The following is a 20,328-nucleotide window of genomic DNA, read 5'->3' as shown; positions in this document are numbered from 1 at the left end:
ATTATTTATTTATTTATTGCGTTTACATTTCAAATACCCTCCAAGGAGTTCAAGGTAGTGTACATAGTTCTTCGCCCCATCCCCCATTTTATCTTCACAACAAACCTGTGAGGTAGGTATGGCTGAGAAATGAGTTAGATTAGAGGTAGGCAACCTAAGAAAGAAAGAAGAATCCACCTAAACATTAGGAAGAACTTCCTGACAGTAAGAGCTGTTCGACAGTGGAATTTGCTGCCAAGGAGTATGGTGGAGTCTCCTTCTTTGGAGGTCTTTAAGCAGAGGCTTGACAACCATATGTCAGGAGTGCTCTGATAGTGTTTCCTGCTTGGCAGGGGGTTGGACTCGATGGCCCTTATGGTCTCTTCCAACTCTATAATTCTATGATTCTATGATTCTAAGAGCTGAGGGCCGGATGTGGCCCAATCACCTTCTAAATCCGGCCAGCGGATGGTCCGGGAATCAGCGTGTTTTTACATGAGTAGTATCTGTCCTTTTATTTAAAATGCATCTGGGTTATTTGTGGGGCCTGCCTGGTGTTTTTACATGAGTAGAATGTGTGCTTTTATTTAAAATGCATCTCTGGGTTATTTGTGGGGCATAGGAATTCGTTCATCCCCCCCCCCAAAAAAAATATATAGTCCGGCCCACCACATGGTCTGAGGGATGGTGGACCGGCCCACGGCTGAAAAAGGTTGCTGACCCCTGAGTTAGATGACTGACCCAAAGTTACCAAATCAACTTTATGGCTGAGTGGGGATTTGAACCCAGGTCGCCCAGGTGCAAGTCTGACACTCTATAACCACTACCCCACACTGTTTAATCCAGGACACCCGCTAGCAACCTGGCTGCAACAGTTGCAACTTCCAGACCATTTTCAAGGACAGCCCCATATACAGTGCATTTTCATAGTTCCATCTGGAAGTTCCCAGAGCATGAATATCCCACCTGCCTCTGTCCAGAAATGGCTAAAGCTGGTGTACCAGCCACTGGAGACAAATGGTGAGCCAGTGTAGTGTAGTGGTTGAAGTGTTGGACTAGGATGGGAGACCAAAGTTTCCTACTCAGCTCACTGGGTGACTTTGGGCCAGTCACCATCTCACAGCCTAACTTACCTCACAGGGTTGTTGTGAAGATAAAATGGGGAGGAGGAGAATTCATTGGAGGAAAGGTGGGATACAAATGCAATAAATAAAAAGTGACAAAAATGACTCAAAGAGCCACATGTCTGTACCTTCAAGGGGAAGGCAGCCCTGTATAGAACAGGCTATACACCTATGCCTGTACCCACCCACTCACAGAATCTCCATAATTTTCCACCCTTGACCTATGCGCATCCATTTGAAGATGGAAGAGGGCCCGCATGGGTACAACTTTAAGGAGAAATATTGCAACTCAGTGGGAGAGCATTGCTTTGTAAGCAAAAGGTACCAGGCTGAATCCCTGGCCTCTCCAGGCAGGGCTTGGCATGCCCGGCTGCCTGAACTCTGGAGAGGGGCTGCTAGTCAGTGTAAACAGATACAAAACATGATACAGTGGTACCTCAGGTTACATACACTTTAGGTTACAGACTCGGCTAACCCAGAAATAGTGCTTCAGGTTAAGAACTTTGCTTCAGGATAAGAACAGAAATAGTGCTCCGGCGGCGCGGCGGCAGCAGGAGGCCCCATTAGCTAAAGTGGTGCTTCAGGTTAAGAACAGTTTCAGGGTAAGAACGGACCTCCGAAATGAATTAAGCACTTAACCCGAGGTAACACTGTACAGTCCCGATCTTGTGTTCTCCCGTTGTTTTGGCTGTGGTGGTAGTTGGGGATGGTGGGAGTCATGGCCCCAGACAACTGGACGGCTGGGCACCAGATTGGAAAAAGGTTTCTGAACATTGAGAGGGAGCAAGCTTCTGACTAACAGCTGCAGTAGAACAACAGCAGAAGGGAGCAATTGCTTGTGGGCTTTCCAAAGGCATCTGCCTGACTACTTTGGGGCAAAAGGAAGCTGGGTAGATGGCCCACTTAGTGTGAGCTGGGAGAGCTGCTCTGAGGAACAAAGGAAGCTGCCTTTAGCAATTCAGGCCATTGGTCCATCTAGTTCAGTATTGTCTCCAGGGTTTCTGAAACGGGTCTCTCCCAGCCCTACCTGGAGATGCTGGGAACTGAATGTGGGACCTTCTGCAAAGTGAATCCTCTACCACTTAGCTACATCCCTTCTCTATTCTCCCCACTCCATCATCTTAGATTTTCAGCAAAATAACTGCTCCTATCTTATATGCAGGGCAACTTGAGTGCATAACATTTCACTGCAGGGCCAGGCCAGTAGATATTACAGCAAAGGACTGTGTGACATCATTCCCAGATCAAGCCTGAAAATTAGGCTCTGTGCTTCCAGGGCTGTGACAAAGATAAGAAAATATTATCCAGACCCTTTTAAAACTAATTATGAGAGGTGTGCGTGAGAAGCCCTGATGGAACCTTCAAAAGGCTGCCTCCTTTTTGTCTTCAGAACAGGGTGTCCCTTTATATTCTCTGTACAAGTCCATGGCATGTAGCTACGTAATGGATTCTCGCCTATCTCTCTCTTTTTATTTGCATGTGTTAGCCTTTTTTATTGCAAATAGGGTTCTAAATCTTACTTTCGAAAAGAAAATTGCACTGTATAGGAGTGTGTGTTCAAAGGAAGCTATCAATAATGTTAGTTATGAAAACCTGATCATAAGTGTTTTTAGTCCATTAGCCATTCCGGTTTATTTATGTCCCCTTTCCGGCAGAGTTTGGAGCCAGTAATTCAAGAGATGAAATTTGGAAGAGGCACACAGTGCACAAGGATATAAAACACTGACATATCCTTTATGCTAGAAGATCCCTTTTATTTTCTTTTAACTAAACTCTGCAGACACCTACTTTGGAAAGACCACGGGATATTAACCTTCATCTAATCTTTGTTTTTCCTGGCGCTGTTAAAGCATAATACCTCTCAAGGATCAACTGGAAGAATTAAATCCAAACTAAAGTAATTTCCTGTGCAAAATTAAAGCAAAGAAGCGATATTAACCAAGTAAGCCTCTCTCCATCAGACCTGGTGGCCAGGACAGAATTGCTCCTTACTGCCCCTCTCTGGTGCTAGCGGAAAATACATTACAATGACATAGCAATACTGTATCCTTATTTGTATTTACAGTGGTGCCTCGCAAGATGAAATTAATTCGTTCTGCGAGTTTTTTCGTCTTGCGAAGCACCAATGTGTATTGACGGTTTCCCATAGGAATGCATTGCCGGTTTAAAAAAAAGGCGCAAGACGTTTCGGCTTGCGAAGCAAGCCCATAGGGAAATCCGCCTTGCGAAGCAACTCAGAAAACGAAAAACTCTTTCGTCTTGCGACTTTTTCGTCTTCCGAGGCATTCGTCTTGCGAGGTACCACTGTATTTAGTTTAAGGTAAAGGGACCCCTGACCATTAGGTCCAGTCGTGGCCGACTCTGGGGTTGCGGTGCTCATTTCGCTTTATTGGCTGAGGGAGCCAGCGTACAGCTTCTGGGTCATGTGGCCAGCATAACCAAGCCACTTCTGGCGAACCAGAGCAGCACACGGAAACGCCGTTTACCTTCCCGCCGGAGCGGTACCTATTTATCTACTTGCACTTTGACATGCTTTCGAACTGCTAGGTTGGCAGGAGCAGGGACCAAGCAACGGGAGCTCACCCCGTCACGGTTATTCAAACTGCCAACCTTCTGATCGGTAAGTCCTAGGCTCACAGCGCCACCCACGTCCCTTATTTATTTATTTAGTTAGTTACTTAATTATGCTGCTGGTGTTTTTACTGTTGCTATTGTAGCATGTGTTTTTATGTTGTATACCGCTTCGCCGTATTTGCAGACCGTTTTACAAATAATTAAGTATTTATTTAGTTACTTAATTATTTGTAAAATGCACTGCAAATACGACGAAGCAGTATACAACATAAAAACACAATGCTACAATAGCAACAGTAAAAACACCAACAGCATATCAACCAAAACCGGTTGGTTAAAAAACACACAAAAGAAATAAATCACATTCTAAGTGTGAATTACAGTTTTTAATCATCATCTGAGAGAAAACTGAACTTCTGTTAGCAAGAAGTTCCACAAGGCAGGAACTCAATAGCTCTGACGGATAAACTACATTCCTCTGTATGTATGAGTATGTGTGTGTTTGTGTGCGCTTTCAATGTATGGTGTGTATGCAGTTAGACAGAAGGAGGGACAAAATTCCAACACCCTAAACCAGGACCATGCAACAGAAGACAGGTTGGGTTGATTTCTCCCAACTCCACATTTTCCCAGGCTGTTGTTATGTTTTACGAAGGGTAGTAAAAGAGAGGCTGACAGCAATTAACGAAGAAATATTGCTGTGAATCAGATTTTCTTTGAAATGTTACCTTTATTCCCCAAATCAAGGATGGTCTTTTTTTGCTGTTGTTGGCCTGAGGGCATTTTCAGGGTTGGTTTGTTTTTTGTTTTTTAATGCTTTAGTTAAATACTATACAATAACACAATTTGCTATTTACAGTGGTACCTCTGGTTACATACTTAATTCGTTCTGGAGGTCTGTTCCTAACCTGAAACTGTTCTTAACCTGAAGCACCACTTTAGCTAATGGGGCCTCCCGCTGCTGCCACGCCGCCACCACGCAATTTCTGTTCTCATCCTGAAGCAAAGTTCTTAACCTGAGGTACTATTTCTGGGTTAGCGGAGTCTGTAACCTGAAGCGTATGTAACCCAAGGTACCACTGTATTCCACTGGGCCATGTTCAAAGGCACAGTAACCTCTTGCAAGTAAGGGTCATACCAAGCGTCAGCTTTAAAGTTTGGTGGATGGGAGTGGAAACCTTGTTGGACGGAGCCTCTCTCAGCTCCCGTCTTGAACTTCTCTTCGCTGGTCTTGGACTCAGGAGTCTTGGCCCTTGGATTTTCAATCGGCGTCTTCTCCACCAACCCTTTGCCTCGTGAGAGCTCTGGGTCTGGAGTAGCTCCTTTCCTGCTGCTGAGTCTGTAACATTATTCTGCTTAATAAAGCTCACTTCCTTGTTCTTACAGTATTTCATATCAGTTATATACCACTTGATTGTAGGGGGTTGGGAACCTTAAAACAGTTTACAGTGGTACCTCGGGTTACAGATGCTTCAGGTTACAGACGCTTCAGGTTACAGACTCCGCTAACCCAGAAACAGTACCTTGGGTTAAAGAACTTTGCTTCAGGATGAGAACATAAATCGTGCTCTGGCGGCGCGGCGGCAGCAGAAGGCCCCATTAGCCAAAGTGGTGCTTTAGGTTAAGAACAGTTTCAGGTTAAGAACGGACCTTTGGAACAAATTAAGTATGTAACCAGAGGTACCACTGTACAAGTAAGAGCGTCTGCTGACATGTTTTGGGATGGGAGTTAGGAAAAGCACCACCAAGATGGTGGAATGCATTCCCAAGTGGGACTCATCGTAACTCAGAATGCTGCAGCACGATTGCTGATAGGAAGGAAACCTTCATGTTACACCAGGCCATATTAAAGGTTACTATTTGTATTAAAAGTGTTTAATTGCTTGAGACCAGTTTGCTGAAAGGATCACCTTACTTCATATATGCCCACTCAAGTGACTTCGATCTGTGGAGCTGCCATTTTAACATGTAATGTTTATTCCACACTTATAAAGAACCAATCTTTTAGCACCCATGCTCTGAAACTCCCTGCTCATTGGCATCATGCAGATGCCTTCACTGTACTGTTCACGGCGGCTGCTAAACACCATATTTAAAGGCAAGTCTACCCAGATATGTAATGCTAATATGTACTTTACTATGCATTTTTATTTTATTTTTTAAACTGCTGTTTGTATTTCTGTTTTGAAAAATCTTTTAGGCTAACTTGTTTTCAACTCCTGACTTTTATTGATAATGTTAATGTATCTTTTACATAACCCACTTAGAAGTTTTTACAAATAAACAGGAAACAAATTCTGTTAAATAAAACACACAAATAAATCCTGATTTATCTTTTTTTCTTTTTAGGTGATGTATGTTGCATCTGGGTTCTATTAAGTCTGTTTTTGGGGTGTATTTAACTGCTGTTGCTTCTGTTGGTTTATTTATTTTTATTTAAAAAATCAGTCACTTCAATTTGTTTCTGACCTATGATATTCGGTTAGCCTATCATGTTAAAACATGGTATTGTTGTTGTGAGCCACTGTGGGGGTCTGTTTGAGTCAAAACGCAGAGAGATATACCCTAAATGAATAGCAATAAAGACAGACAGACAGCGTTTCAGGGATGCTAGTGTTCTCATTGAGGAATCCTTAATATGCTTCCCAAACTCCTCAGGCACTGCTGGAAAACAATCCGAAGACCCTTCGTACACAAGGAGATCAGCTGCCCATTGGACCTGGGAGCACATCTGATTAATACCTACTTAAAAATCCACATTTTAAATCTCCAGTTAAATCAATTGATTAATTACACCAATTAATCAGATAACGCTGCCAGCCACAATAAAAATTGTATTTGGGTGACATAAATGGCACAGCCAGCATTTTTGTGATGTGTCCAGCTCCCAGGCGGAAGTGCAGAGCATTTTTCTCTGCGCGGGGATAACTTCCCCTATAACTTCCAAACTCGTTTCATTGATGCCACACTTCTGGACGCATAATTTAGACGAAAACGAACGCAAAGGGAAGATCCTTGAGTCACCTAGTCCTTCTCACCGGAATTGTTTCTAATTGAATGTTAAGATCAAAGTTTAAGTTTATAAGAGTGAAAAACAAGCACAGATAAATAGTTATTATCTGACATCCTTATGAAAATTCATGACCTGCAGCTTTATCGGGGACCTTTTAAGAATTCTAATTGTGAAGTATGCAGAACTGTTAAATGGCTAGTGCTCCAGTCTCTTGATAAGAAGCGAGTTAAATAATTGTCCTGTTTAACTTGTGCTTGTTAACCTTTAAGGTCAACTAGTTTGAACATACGTTTAATGAAATCCTGGAGCCAGAATTTATGATACTGCTGCTGAATGTTAAATTGGACAATTTACATAAGCAGGACATTAACCTTCTGAGTACTAAATAGCATTTTAGCACTTAGCCGCTGGGGACAATAAGGGACATGTTCTATATATTTGTGATTAGCTTGCCTGGAAACTCTCATGATGACCAATTGGCCTACCAAGTTTAGCAGCATAATTAAATGAATGGACTCAGCCTAAGTAAATTATCATTGCTGTGTACAGTATATCATTATAGTCCTAAGAAGGAGGGGGAGGGGGGGAGAAAGGATATGAATAATTTAATATTACATTACTAATTTATCAATGCTAAGTGACTGTGAGGAGACTCTCTGTAATTCATTGGTTTAAATTTGATATTTGATTTACTGGTGGTGTGATTAAACTTGAGCCTACTTAATTTCTTTATCAGAAATTTATGGTAACTCAGAATTTATGATAGCGCTCCCAACTGCCCCCTCCCCTCTCACACACACACACATACACACCTTCCCATTCCGGCAACGGATGCATTTTTCGTTTTCTTCTTCTTTGTTAATAACAGCAAATGCAAAATATTACGCATAATCAAGCTTGTCATTAAGCCATTTTTCACAGCTTGCGGCAGCTACTTCCCCTCCCTGGCTGAATCTCTCGTAAGAGCCACCTTCAGCTTCACCTGCGGGGAAAGCGCGATACAAATTTAACATGTTAGCCACCTGATAATAATTAAATAAATGAAGTGCCAGCCTTGGAAATCCTCTGGGCTCTAAGCTTTCCCTATACAAAAGTCATGTCTCCAGGGAAAATGTCCCAAGATAAAGCCAGCCTGATAACCTGCTCCCTCTCCCTGCCTCACACTTACCTATTCGGCTGCTCCTCAAAGAGAAAGCTCATTGTAGGTGCCAGGTTTGATGAGTAATCAAATTTGTCATTTTTCACAGCTGGCTGCATCTTGCTCTCCCTGGCTACACACGGCTCGAATCATAGAGGTGGAAGGGACCCCAAGAGCCATCCAATCCAACCCCTGCAATGCAGGAATCTCACGTAAAGAATCCCTGGAAGATGGCCATCCAAGCTCTGTGGGAAAACCTCCAATGAGGGAGGTCATTCCAAGGGAGTCCATTCCACAGTCATACATCTCTTACTAGGGCCGTCTTTACCCGGGGGTGCAAGGGGTGCAGAGCACCCAGGCGCCGAATTCTGGTGGGCTCCAGGCACCCGCCGCTGAAGCCACCTAAGCATATTGTATTGGGCTGCTATGTGGCAGCAGGGCCAGTGGTGCCTTTGACATGACTGCTCTCGTGCACAGGCTCTGGAACCTTCCCAAGAAGGTTGTGCACTCGCAAGGGCCCTCCCAGCTCCTCTAGAAATAAGGTTGCTCCCACAATGAAAGGCTACCCGAGATGGCTCTCCCATGCATGCGCACAATGGTCACCCGTCTCATCTTTCAGACACCTCCCTACGACCGTAAGCGCAGGCGTGGAGTTTTTACACTGACTCCCAATGTGTTCTTTGTCTTCTTCAGAAAAGCTGGTTTAAAACACAAAACACAAAAAAAAACCCTCCTTTTGGAGCCGCACAGGCGTGAGCACTATTTATCAAATGATAATAGTGACAAAAGCATAATAAATGTTAATTTGGGGGCTAAACTAAATTTGGGGGCGCTGGGCGGATCTTTGCACCCCAGTGGCGCATATCCTAAAGTTCTGCCCAGATGCTGAGGTCCAGCTCCGAGGGCTTTCTCATTGCGAGAAGCAAAGCTACAGGGAACCAGGTGGAGGGCCTTCTCGGTAGTGGCGCCCACCCTGTGGAACGCCCTCCCATCAGATTTCAAAGAGATAAACAACTACCTGACATTTAGAAGACATCTGAAGGCAGCCCTGTTCAGGGAAGTTTTTTATGTGTGACATTTTAATGTATTTTTAATCTTTGTTGGAAGCCGCCCAGAGTGGCTGGGGAAACCTAGCCAGATGGGCGGGATACAAATAATAAATTATTATTATTATTACTACTACTACTACTATGGGACGCGTGTGGCGCTGTGGGTAAAACCTCAGCGCCTAGGACTTGACGATCGCATGGTCGGTGGTTCGAATCCCCGCGGTGGGGTGAGCTCCCGTCGTTCGGTCCCAGCTCCTGCCCACCTAGCAGTTCAAAAGCACACCTAAGTGCAAGTAGATAAATAGGCACCGCTTTATATAGCGGGAAGGTAAACTGCGTTTCCGTATGCTGCTCTGGTGCCGGTTCGCCAGAGCAGCTTTGTCACGCTGGCCACATGACCCGGAAGTGTCTGCGGACAGCGCTGGCTCCTGGCCTCTAGAGTGAGATGAGCGCACAACCCTAGAGTCTGTCAAGACTGGCCCGTACGGGCAGGGGTACCTTTACCTTTACCTTACTAGTAGTAGTACTATGACGGCCATGGCTCTTAGCATTGGAAAGATATTCCTAATGCTGCAGACATGACTCCTTTGCACACCCAACTAATCACTGTGCTGTGTGGGAGAGGACATCCTACAGATACCATCATATCAAGAAGTCCAATCCTCATTGGACTCATCCTTAGTGTGACAGCACCTGCCCCACACTGCCTGTCAGACAGGCACCTTCTTTATTGACTTTCCATTGCCAGCTAAAATATCACACTTGGTTTCTGTCCTGGATCTAAATTAACCTTATATATGTACTGCTGTTCTTTTTTATCCTTTATATTTATAAAAAAGGTAAAGGCACCCCTGCCCATACGGGCCGGTCTTGACAGACTCTAGGGTTGTGTGCTCATCTCACTCTATAGGCCGGGAGCCAGTGCTGTCCGCAGACACTTCCAGGTCACGTGGCCAGCGTGACAAAGCTGCTCTGGCGAACCAGCACCAGAGCAGCACACGGAAATGCCGTTTACCTTCCCGCTATATAAAGCGGTATATTTATAGTTGTTTTCTAAAATTGTTTTAATATGCAATAGGTTTTTTTTTTACTTTCCTATTCAACATCAACCCCAGCTGCTTTTCACCATCTAGAGAGGAAAACCCCTATGTATTTCCCCTCCCCACATGAAGAAAAGCAGCCTAGAAGGATTTTGACTGGGAAAAGAGCCCAAAGGGGAAAGGGCTGAGCAGCCCTTCTCCGTAAAGTGTTCAGCTCAAAAAGGTATCTTCCAACCACATTTCTTTCAATAGGGGGGCAGGAGGGAGAGAGAGAGAGAAGACTCAGGTAAATTTACTTGCAACTGCATGCTATGTATAGTTTGGCCCTCAGCCATTAAGGTGACTCAGGAGTCCAAGTGGAAGAACTGAGCAAGGCATGATGGATGGCAGTTCAAGAAACCGTGCAGACTTCCCGGCTGTTGCTGCTGTGCCTTATATAGGGCAGTTATTAGGCCCTGTGTTCAGGTTAAGCCTTTGTGGCTCTGATGAAAGGAGAGGCGATGGGAAGGCCATGACTTGCTCCCTAGAGTCTCCATTTACGGCGGACATGGCGGCGATGGGAAAGGAGCGCCGAGGCTCCATAGCCTAAATGCTCTTCCCTGTGCCTGCTGCTGTTCCTTAGTCATAGGGGAAGGGGAAAGCCAATGGGGTTGCAGGACCCCAATGCAACCGAATCTGTCACTGTCGAAGCATGAGAGCAGAAACCTCACGAGATGATTTATACGCTTCAGCCTGGATGTGATGGATCATGCAGATGCCGAGCCCAACTGCATTAGCCCAGCAGCCAGGGTGGGCGAGAACCAACCAGACACCAACAATGGCACTTGACAGGGAGCGGGGGTGGGGAGGAAGGAGATGTCAACATAAAAAATGGCAGTGTTGACGTTTATAGTCTGAATCTGATGCAGTTTTGCAAAAGCTCCACAAATTGCTCCAGGATGGATGCATGATGTTAATAATGCTTCTCTCTCAAAAAAACCCGCTCATTTATTTGAAGTTTGAAGTTATGCAAAACGATCCTATTTCAGAATCAGAATACTACACGCATTGTTTATAAATGCATTGTCTCAGCGGCCATATCAATACTGTAGGAACAGCTTGTCTGTGATGTTCAAATAGCTCCCTCTCTGACTGCCTTCCTCTGGCTTCTGAATGCTTTGCAATTATCATTTCTGCGGGCTTTTAACTTGACACACTGGAATAGATGTTTTATGTCCTGGCCTTTGCTTGGTTGATTTTGCGCTTCTGATTTCATATTGTGATTTTAACTACTGCAAACCTCCTTAAGTAATGCATGCGTAAATATCAGAGTATACATTTTTATAAGAAAAAACAAACACACTCAATCAAGGCTGGATTAAAGGGGCAAGGGCTTTAGGCTGAAGCATTTTCCTTGGTCTCTCCCATCGCCAATCCAAACGCTATACATTGTTTTCATTAATTTTCCTGAGACAAGTGTGCACCTGTGTGTGTATAAGTGCGCACACACATTTTCAGCTTCACCACTCGCCTATCCTGCTCTGTCTTCTAGAATGTTCTTTGGTGGGTTCTCGGATTCACACTATTTGGGAAGGAGGCCAACACTGATTTTTAGCATCTTTATGCCACAATTTTCTGCTACGAACGGTCCTCAGAACTGCGTGCACATTTTAAAAGCATATAGTAAAACAACCCAATAAAAACCAGCACAGCTAAAATAATCTGCAGTCAAAGTTAACAACACGACAGGACGACAGCAAAGGAAAAAGAATGCTCAGTGGGCACCTTCTTCGGCAGCATGCAAAAAAACCCCACAATGACCGCTCCCAGACTGGTGGAGTTTTTGCAGGCATATTCTGCTGTGTGTCACTGAGCTGTGCATTACCGGGGTGGGGGTGAGGCCTGGGTCCCTTCAAACTCTATGATTCTATGGTTGTTTCAATAATAGTGTGTTAGTGATGTATTCATACTGGATCATCCAAACATCGGCTACATTCATACCATACATTTAAAGTACTGTGATACCACTTCAAGCAGTCATGGCCTCCCCCAAAGAGTTCTGGGGACTGTATTCTGTTAAGAGTACTGAGCGTTTATCAGGAGACTCTCTAGTCCCCTCACAGAACTACAAATCCCAGAGTTCCCTGGGAAGAGGAATTGATTGTCAAGCCGCTCCGGAATTATAGGTAGCTCTGTGAGAGGAATTGGGAGGCAAACTCTTCAATAAGCAACCCATGGATTATTCGGGATACAGTGATTTCTTAATTGACTTGGATAGGGAAAGGATGGTGAAGAAATAGCATAAATCCTCAGCGAGGACCCAGGGACCCCACGTGAGAGTAGAGATCTCTCCACTCATTTGGACAGGGGAAGACATAGACCCGTTTAAAAGATGCAGGTTTTAATTCCTGCCCCAGTTGGAGTGCCTTGGGAAATGAGTTCACTGTGATGAAAAGCTCGACCTGTTCCTCAAAATGAAAGATCTCCCACTTCTCCAGCCCTCGCTTCTTGAGGTCAGGATGTTTTTTCAGTCTGATTGGTCTCATATTGTCATGTGACATATCTCAGGAGGTAGGGTGTCCATGCACTTCTTTGGACAACCAAGCCATATAGCCTCCCAGAAGCTTAGGGAATCCGTGATCTGCATCAAGACACTTAGTTAACAGTGTGATTCAACTCAGAAATGTGAAAATCACCCCCAAATCAGCCCAGTTCACCTGGTATGGGTTTTTTTAAAAAACCTTTTCATTTCACCAGCTGTTGGTATCTGTCTGTCTCAGGAGACAATGAAAGAGCCTGCCCATACTATCCATATCCACCTGAACCATTTATTAATTATTTGTTTCTTCAATGTAACTGTTACGTACTGAGCTGAATCCTAGAACAATAGGATCCAGAATGCAGCAGTCTGATTGGTCCGCAGGAGCCACCCAATCCAGCTCCAGGTGGAAGTGAATCAGCGACCTGATTGGCCTGCAGGAGCAGCCAATCTGGATTCTGGAGGAGGTGAATCCGCAACCTGATTGGCCTACAGGAGCAGCCCAGAATTAGCCAATCACATGGGGCCCATTGTGTAAATAATGTATATATAGCTAGACTTTTGGAAAAGTTTCATTCATTGCTACTATGAGCTGAATAAAGAGCATGAAATTCACACTCAACTTTGAATATATTTCAGTAACATCAACTAAGCCTGTCCAGTGTTGCAATGGAAATAACAAAGAATAAACCAGGGAAAGACAGGAGTGCCATGACTTCCACACTGCAAACATGGTTAGGGTGAATGAATGCTGTATCTGTTTGAGCAGTGGGTTCCACATTAGTATAAAGGGTAATGCTCTTTTACTTTTCTTTTACTTTTCTTTTACTTTTACTGTGACAGCTACCCAGGTGAAATGCAGCCACATCTTCAACTAGCCATTCTAGGTGCTAATACCTGTTTAAGAACAACAACAACCTTGGACCACATTCTAAATACCGTATTTTTTGCTCTATAAGACGCACCAGACCACAAGACGCACCTAGTTTTTGGAGGAGGAAAACAAGGGGGGGGGGGGAGAATATTCTGAATCTCAGAAGCCAGAACAGCAAGAGGGATCACTGCGCAGTGAAAACAGCAATCCCTCTTGCTGTTCTGGCTTCTGGGATAGCTGCACAGTCTGCATTCACTCCATAAGAATCACACACATTTCCCCTTACTTTTTAGGAGGGAAAAAGTGAGTCTTATAGTGCAAAAAATATGGTATTTTTCAGGGCCACATCCCTGCTAGGCCCTGCAATCACTCCAGCACGCACCCTGCCCCCATGGTGTGCCATGCCCTAGGCACCAGTGGGGCTTGCCATGCCGCTGATGAGACCCAGGTAGATCATGTTGCTAAAGCAAGACTCAGCTGGAAAAGGAAGTCATTTTATACTCCTTCCTGCAACTTGGCTCCCAGTATGTTTCCGAGCACACTTCAAAGTGTTGGTGCTGCCCTTTAAAGTCCTAAACAGCCTCGGCCCAGTATACCTGAAGGAGTGTCTCCACCCCCATCGTTCAGCCCGGACACTGAGGTCCAGTGCCTCACTGTGAGAAATGAAGTTACAGGGAACCAGGCAGAGGGCCTTCTCAGTAGTGGCACCCTCCCATCAGATGTCAAGGAAATAAACAACTATCTGGATTTTAGAAGACATCTGAAGGCAGCTCTGTTTAGGGATTTTTTAAATGTTTGATGTTTTATTGTGCTTTTAATTCTGTTGGGAGCCACCCAGAATGGCTGGGAAAACCTAGCCAGATGGGTGGGGTATAAATAAATTATTATCATTATCATCATTATCATTATCAGGATAAACCAGTAGCCAACCTGGATGAGTAGAGACCAGCCATCTTTCCAGACCTGCTGCAGTTATGCTACATTTGTGCAAACTGGTGGTGCTTTTTTCAACCCAAAGGGAGAGGGCAAGTGAATGGGGAGTACTATCAGGGGCAAGGAGAAGGTGGCCCAGTCAAACTGGGGGTGGAGGCATTACTGATGATACCATGTAACTGGGCCTCCAAAACAAGAGGTGTGCAACATTTTTGCTACTAGATTGTTTCCCTCCTGTTTTGAAACTGAAGCTGATGAGGGGCAGGGTGGCAGATTTTAACTGATTTTAATTGGAATTCAGTGACCAAGCATTGACTTAAAAGCAGTGTTTGTATCTCCCATTGTTCTAGGCGCATTTTGCGACACGGAATTTCATTTGCCATGAGCAGCTTCTGAGCTCTGCACCTAATTTCAGATTAAAACTGCAGAGAGGAAGACCTTTGAAATATACTCGGAGTCAAGAGTGGATTCCATGCTCTTTTTTCAGCTCATAGTGGTGAGGAGGAATGGACGTTCCCCCCGAATGTCTGCTTTATATACATTATTTACACAATGGGCCCCACGTGACTGGCTAATTCCAGGATTCTCCTGTAGGCCAATCAGGTTGCGGATTCACTTCCCCCTAGAGCTGGATTGGGTGGCTCCTGTGGACCAATCAGACTGCTGCATTCTGGAGCCTATTGTTCTAGGACCAATCAGACTGCTGCATTTTGGATCCTATTCAACTCAGTACATAACATCCTTTTTCTGCCTCCCCACTGCCAGCTACTCTCTGAAGACTGGAGAAGAGACCATCTTAAGAATATTAGGGGGGTGGGTGGGCAGAGGAAGGACTAGACCATGTGAAAAATGAACATAATATTTTAGCTGCAGTTCATTCATTTTGAGCTTTGTATTCTTGTTATCAAAAAAGCATGCCTAGACATTCCTCTACTTAAAAAACAAAAGCAAAGGAAAACCCACCACCTTCTAAAGCGTCAGTAGCTTGCACCACCAGGAAGTGCTCCCTCATTCGCTTTCTTGTAATTCAGAGTCTTACTCCCTGGAGCCACTTTCACCTCTGGTCCTGCTCCATGGAGGTTGTGCAGAAGGGAATGTGCCCTCCCAGCTGAAATATGCCCCCCCACAGACCAAAGAGATGTCCACTGGTGGTTGCAGTAGAGAGATTACATCTAGGTCAGGGGTCAGCAAACTTTTTCAGCCGTGGGCCGGTCCACTGTCCGACCCCTGGGCCTTAGTTTGCCTACCCATAATCTAGGTGGTCAGCTGATCTGACATGTTTGAGTTTCAAAGCAACTCAGTGAAAGGAGCACATTTTTCTTATAATGACACCTCAAAGGAATCGAGGCCGGGAATATTTTGTGCTAAATGGAATCCAGAATACTGCAGCAACATCGTCCAAATTATTTGCTCGAAAAGACCGAATTCTAAGAACAGTACAAAACCAGAACTTCTGTTACTGTGCTTTTTTTTAAGAAAAAAGAAAAACATATATAGACTTTAAAATGTCAAATATAGGAAGCACACCTGAATGCATATGTGTTGTCCAATGAAAACACACTTATCAATACTTCCAGTAATCAGTCACCGTTTCACAGAGTATAAAATAATTTATTACCATCTTCTCATTAGTCTCATTTCATCATCAAGCAGAATTGAGATAAGCTGTATGTTTGGCCTAGTCATAACCACTAAGGGAAAGGGTTGTAACTGTTTGCTCCTGTACCAGCCATTGGCTATATGGGACAAATTGTCCTGGATACTATCTCTAATTATAAGCTGTATATAAATTTATTGACACCAACTGGGAGCTTGCTTCCAATGCTAACTGCAGTAGGAGCTTATCAGTGTTTGCAGGGCAGCGGCTGAAGAAGGAGCCAAAAGGGGTTTCTTGTGTGTGTGATTCTTGTGGCTGATTAGCTGATTTCCCTGGTCAAAGGTCAGAGGGGGCAGGGTTTCTGTTGAGGCAGGTGATTAGCTGTGGGAGGAGCTTATCAGTGTTTGCAGGGCAGCGGCTGAAGAAGGAGCCAAAAGGGGTTTCTTGTGTGTGTGATTCTTGTGGCTGATTAGCTGATTTCCCTGGTCAAAGGTCAGAGGGGGCAGGGTTTCTGTTGAGGCAGGTGATTAGCTGTGGGAGGAGCTTATCAGTGTTTGCAGGGCAGCGGCTGAAGAAGGAGCCAAAAGGGGTTTCTTGTGTGTGTGATTCTTGTGGCTGATTAGCTGATTTCCCTGGTCAAAGGTCAGAGGGGGCAGGGTTTCTGTTGAGGCAGGTGATTAGCTGTGGGAGGAGCTTATCAGTGTTTGCAGGGCAGCGGCTGAAGAAGGAGCCAAAAGGGGTTTCTTGTGTGTGTGATTCTTGTGGCTGATTAGCTGATTTCCCTGGTCAAAGGTCAGAGGGGGCAGGGTTTCTGTTGAGGCAGGTGATTAGCTGTGGGAGGAGCTTATCAGTGTTTGCAGGGCAGCGGCTGAAGAAGGAGCCAAAAGGGGTTTCTTGTGTGTGTGATTCTTGTGGCTGATTAGCTGATTTCCCTGGTCAAAGGTCAGAGGGGGCAGGGTTTCTGTTGAGGCAGGTGATTAGCTGTGGGAGGAGCTTATCAGTGTTTGCAGGGCAGCGGCTGAAGAAGGAGCCAAAAGGGGTTTCTTGTGTGTGTGATTCTTGTGGCTGATTAGCTGATTTCCCTGGTCAAAGGTCAGAGGGGGCAGGGTTTCTGTTGAGGCAGGTGATTAGCTGTGGGAGGAGCTTATCAGTGTTTGCAGGGCAGCGGCTGAAGAAGGAGCCAAAAGGGGTTTCTTGTGTGTGTGATTCTTGTGGCTGATTAGCTGATTTCCCTGGTCAAAGGTCAGAGGGGGCAGGGTTTCTGTTGAGGCAGGTGATTAGCTGTGGGAGGAGCTTATCAGTGTTTGCAGGGCAGCGGCTGAAGAAGGAGCCAAAAGGGGTTTCTTGTGTGTGTGATTCTTGTGGCTGATTAGCTGATTTCCCTGGTCAAAGGTCAGAGGGGGCAGGGTTTCTGTTGAGGCAGGTGATTAGCTGTGGGAGGAGCTTATCAGTGTTTGCAGGGCAGCGGCTGAAGAAGGAGCCAAAAGGGGTTTCTTGTGTGTGTGATTCTTGTGGCTGATTAGCTGATTTCCCTGGTCAAAGGTCAGAGGGGGCAGGGTTTCTGTTGAGGCAGGTGATTAGCTGTGGGAGGAGCTTATCAGTGTTTGCAGGGCAGCGGCTGAAGAAGGAGCCAAAAGGGGTTTCTTGTGTGTGTGATTCTTGTGGCTGATTAGCTGATTTCCCTGGTCAAAGGTCAGAGGGGGCAGGGTTTCTGTTGAGGCAGGTGATTAGCTGTGGGAGGAGCTTATCAGTGTTTGCAGGGCAGCGGCTGAAGAAGGAGCCAAAAGGGGTTTCTTGTGTGTGTGATTCTTGTGGCTGATTAGCTGATTTCCCTGGTCAAAGGTCAGAGGGGGCAGGGTTTCTGTTGAGGCAGGTGATTAGCTGTGGGAGGAGCTTATCAGTGTTTGCAGGGCAGCGGCTGAAGAAGGAGCCAAAAGGGGTTTCTTGTGTGTGTGATTCTTGTGGCTGATTAGCTGATTTCCCTGGTCAAAGGTCAGAGGGGGCAGGGTTTCTGTTGAGGCAGGTGATTAGCTGTGGGAGGAGCTTATCAGTGTTTGCAGGGCAGCGGCTGAAGAAGGAGCCAAAAGGGGTTTCTTGTGTGTGTGATTCTTGTGGCTGATTAGCTGATTTCCCTGGTCAAAGGTCAGAGGGGGCAGGGTTTCTGTTGAGGCAGGTGATTAGCTGTGGGAGGAGCTTATCAGTGTTTGCAGGGCAGCGGCTGAAGAAGGAGCCAAAAGGGGTTTCTTGTGTGTGTGATTCTTGTGGCTGATTAGCTGATTTCCCTGGTCAAAGGTCAGAGGGGGCAGGGTTTCTGTTGAGGCAGGTGATTAGCTGTGGGAGGAGCTTATCAGTGTTTGCAGGGCAGCGGCTGAAGAAGGAGCCAAAAGGGGTTTCTTGTGTGTGTGATTCTTGTGGCTGATTAGCTGATTTCCCTGGTCAAAGGTCAGAGGGGGCAGGGTTTCTGTTGAGGCAGGTGATTAGCTGTGGGAGGAGCTTATCAGTGTTTGCAGGGCAGCGGCTGAAGAAGGAGCCAAAAGGGGTTTCTTGTGTGTGTGATTCTTGTGGCTGATTAGCTGATTTCCCTGGTCAAAGGTCAGAGGGGGCAGGGTTTCTGTTGAGGCAGGTGATTAGCTGTGGGAGGAGCTTATCAGTGTTTGCAGGGCAGCGGCTGAAGAAGGAGCCAAAAGGGGTTTCTTGTGTGTGTGATTCTTGTGGCTGATTAGCTGATTTCCCTGGTCAAAGGTCAGAGGGGGCAGGGTTTCTGTTGAGGCAGGTGATTAGCTGTGGGAGGAGCTTATCAGTGTTTGCAGGGCAGCGGCTGAAGAAGGAGCCAAAAGGGGTTTCTTGTGTGTGTGATTCTTGTGGCTGATTAGCTGATTTCCCTGGTCAAAGGTCAGAGGGGGCAGGGTTTCTGTTGAGGCAGGTGATTAGCTGTGGGAGGAGCTTATCAGTGTTTGCAGGGCAGCGGCTGAAGAAGGAGCCAAAAGGGGTTTCTTGTGTGTGTGATTCTTGTGGCTGATTAGCTGATTTCCCTGGTCAAAGGTCAGAGGGGGCAGGGTTTCTGTTGAGGCAGGTGATTAGCTGTGGGAGGAGCTTATCAGTGTTTGCAGGGCAGCGGCTGAAGAAGGAGCCAAAAGGGGTTTCTTGTGTGTGTGATTCTTGTGGCTGATTAGCTGATTTCCCTGGTCAAAGGTCAGAGGGGGCAGGGTTTCTGTTGAGGCAGGTGATTAGCTGTGGGAGGAGCTTATCAGTGTTTGCAGGGCAGCGGCTGAAGAAGGAGCCAAAAGGGGTTTCTTGTGTGTGTGATTCTTGTGGCTGATTAGCTGATTTCCCTGGTCAAAGGTCAGAGGGGGCAGGGTTTCTGTTGAGGCAGGTGATTAGCTGTGGGAGGAGCTTATCAGTGTTTGCAGGGCAGCGGCTGAAGAAGGAGCCAAAAGGGGTTTCTTGTGTGTGTGATTCTTGTGGCTGATTAGCTGATTTCCCTGGTCAAAGGTCAGAGGGGGCAGGGTTTCTGTTGAGGCAGGTGATTAGCTGTGGGAGGAGCTTATCAGTGTTTGCAGGGCAGCGGCTGAAGAAGGAGCCAAAAGGGGTTTCTTGTGTGTGTGATTCTTGTGGCTGATTAGCTGATTTCCCTGGTCAAAGGTCAGAGGGGGCAGGGTTTCTGTTGAGGCAGGTGATTAGCTGTGGGAGGAGCTTATCAGTGTTTGCAGGGCAGCGGCTGAAGAAGGAGCCAAAAGGGGTTTCTTGTGTGTGTGATTCTTGTGGCTGATTAGCTGATTTCCCTGGTCAAAGGTCAGAGGGGGCAGGGTTTCTGTTGAGGCAGGTGATTAGCTGTGGGAGGAGCTTATCAGTGTTTGCAGGGCAGCGGCTGAAGAAGGAGCCAAAAGGGGTTTCTTGTGTGTGTGATTCTTGTGGCTGATTAGCTGATTTCCCTGGTCAAAGGTCAGAGGGGGCAGGGTTTCTGTTGAGGCAGGTGATTAGCTGTGGGAGGAGCTTATCAGTGTTTGCAGGGCAGCGGCTGAAGAAGGAGCCAAAAGGGGTTTCTTGTGTGTGTGATTCTTGTGGCTGATTAGCTGATTTCCCTGGTCAAAGGTCAGAGGGGGCAGGGTTTCTGTTGAGGCAGGTGATTAGCTGTGGGAGGAGCTTATCAGTGTTTGCAGGGCAGCGGCTGAAGAAGGAGCCAAAAGGGGTTTCTTGTGTGTGTGATTCTTGTGGCTGATTAGCTGATTTCCCTGGTCAAAGGTCAGAGGGGGCAGGGTTTCTGTTGAGGCAGGTGATTAGCTGTGGGAGGAGCTTATCAGTGTTTGCAGGGCAGCGGCTGAAGAAGGAGCCAAAAGGGGTTTCTTGTGTGTGTGATTCTTGTGGCTGATTAGCTGATTTCCCTGGTCAAAGGTCAGAGGGGGCAGGGTTTCTGTTGAGGCAGGTGATTAGCTGTGGGAGGAGCTTATCAGTGTTTGCAGGGCAGCGGCTGAAGGAGCCAAAAGGGGTT

The 20,328-nt window shown here is 46.0% G+C and overlaps 1 long non-coding RNA gene across 2 annotated transcripts in view; it reads right to left on the bottom strand.

Moving 5' to 3' along the window:
- Positions 1–7,502: 7,502 nt before the first annotated feature.
- The window catches only part of LOC310674318, a 46,720-nt gene continuing 33,894 nt past the window's right edge, over positions 7,503–20,328 (bottom strand). For both annotated transcript variants that reach the window (XR_014509524.1, XR_014509525.1), the window contains one exon: positions 7,503–7,672. This is a non-coding gene — a long non-coding RNA (uncharacterized lncRNA). The remainder of the gene's footprint in view (positions 7,673–20,328) is intronic.

This window comes from Podarcis tiliguerta (assembly GCF_965153285.1).
Source record: "Podarcis tiliguerta genome assembly, chromosome: 3".
Taxonomy (NCBI): Eukaryota; Metazoa; Chordata; class Lepidosauria; order Squamata; family Lacertidae; genus Podarcis; species Podarcis tiliguerta.
Note: the sequence above shows the minus strand (reverse complement) of the source record. Positions and strands in the feature narration are given on the sequence as shown.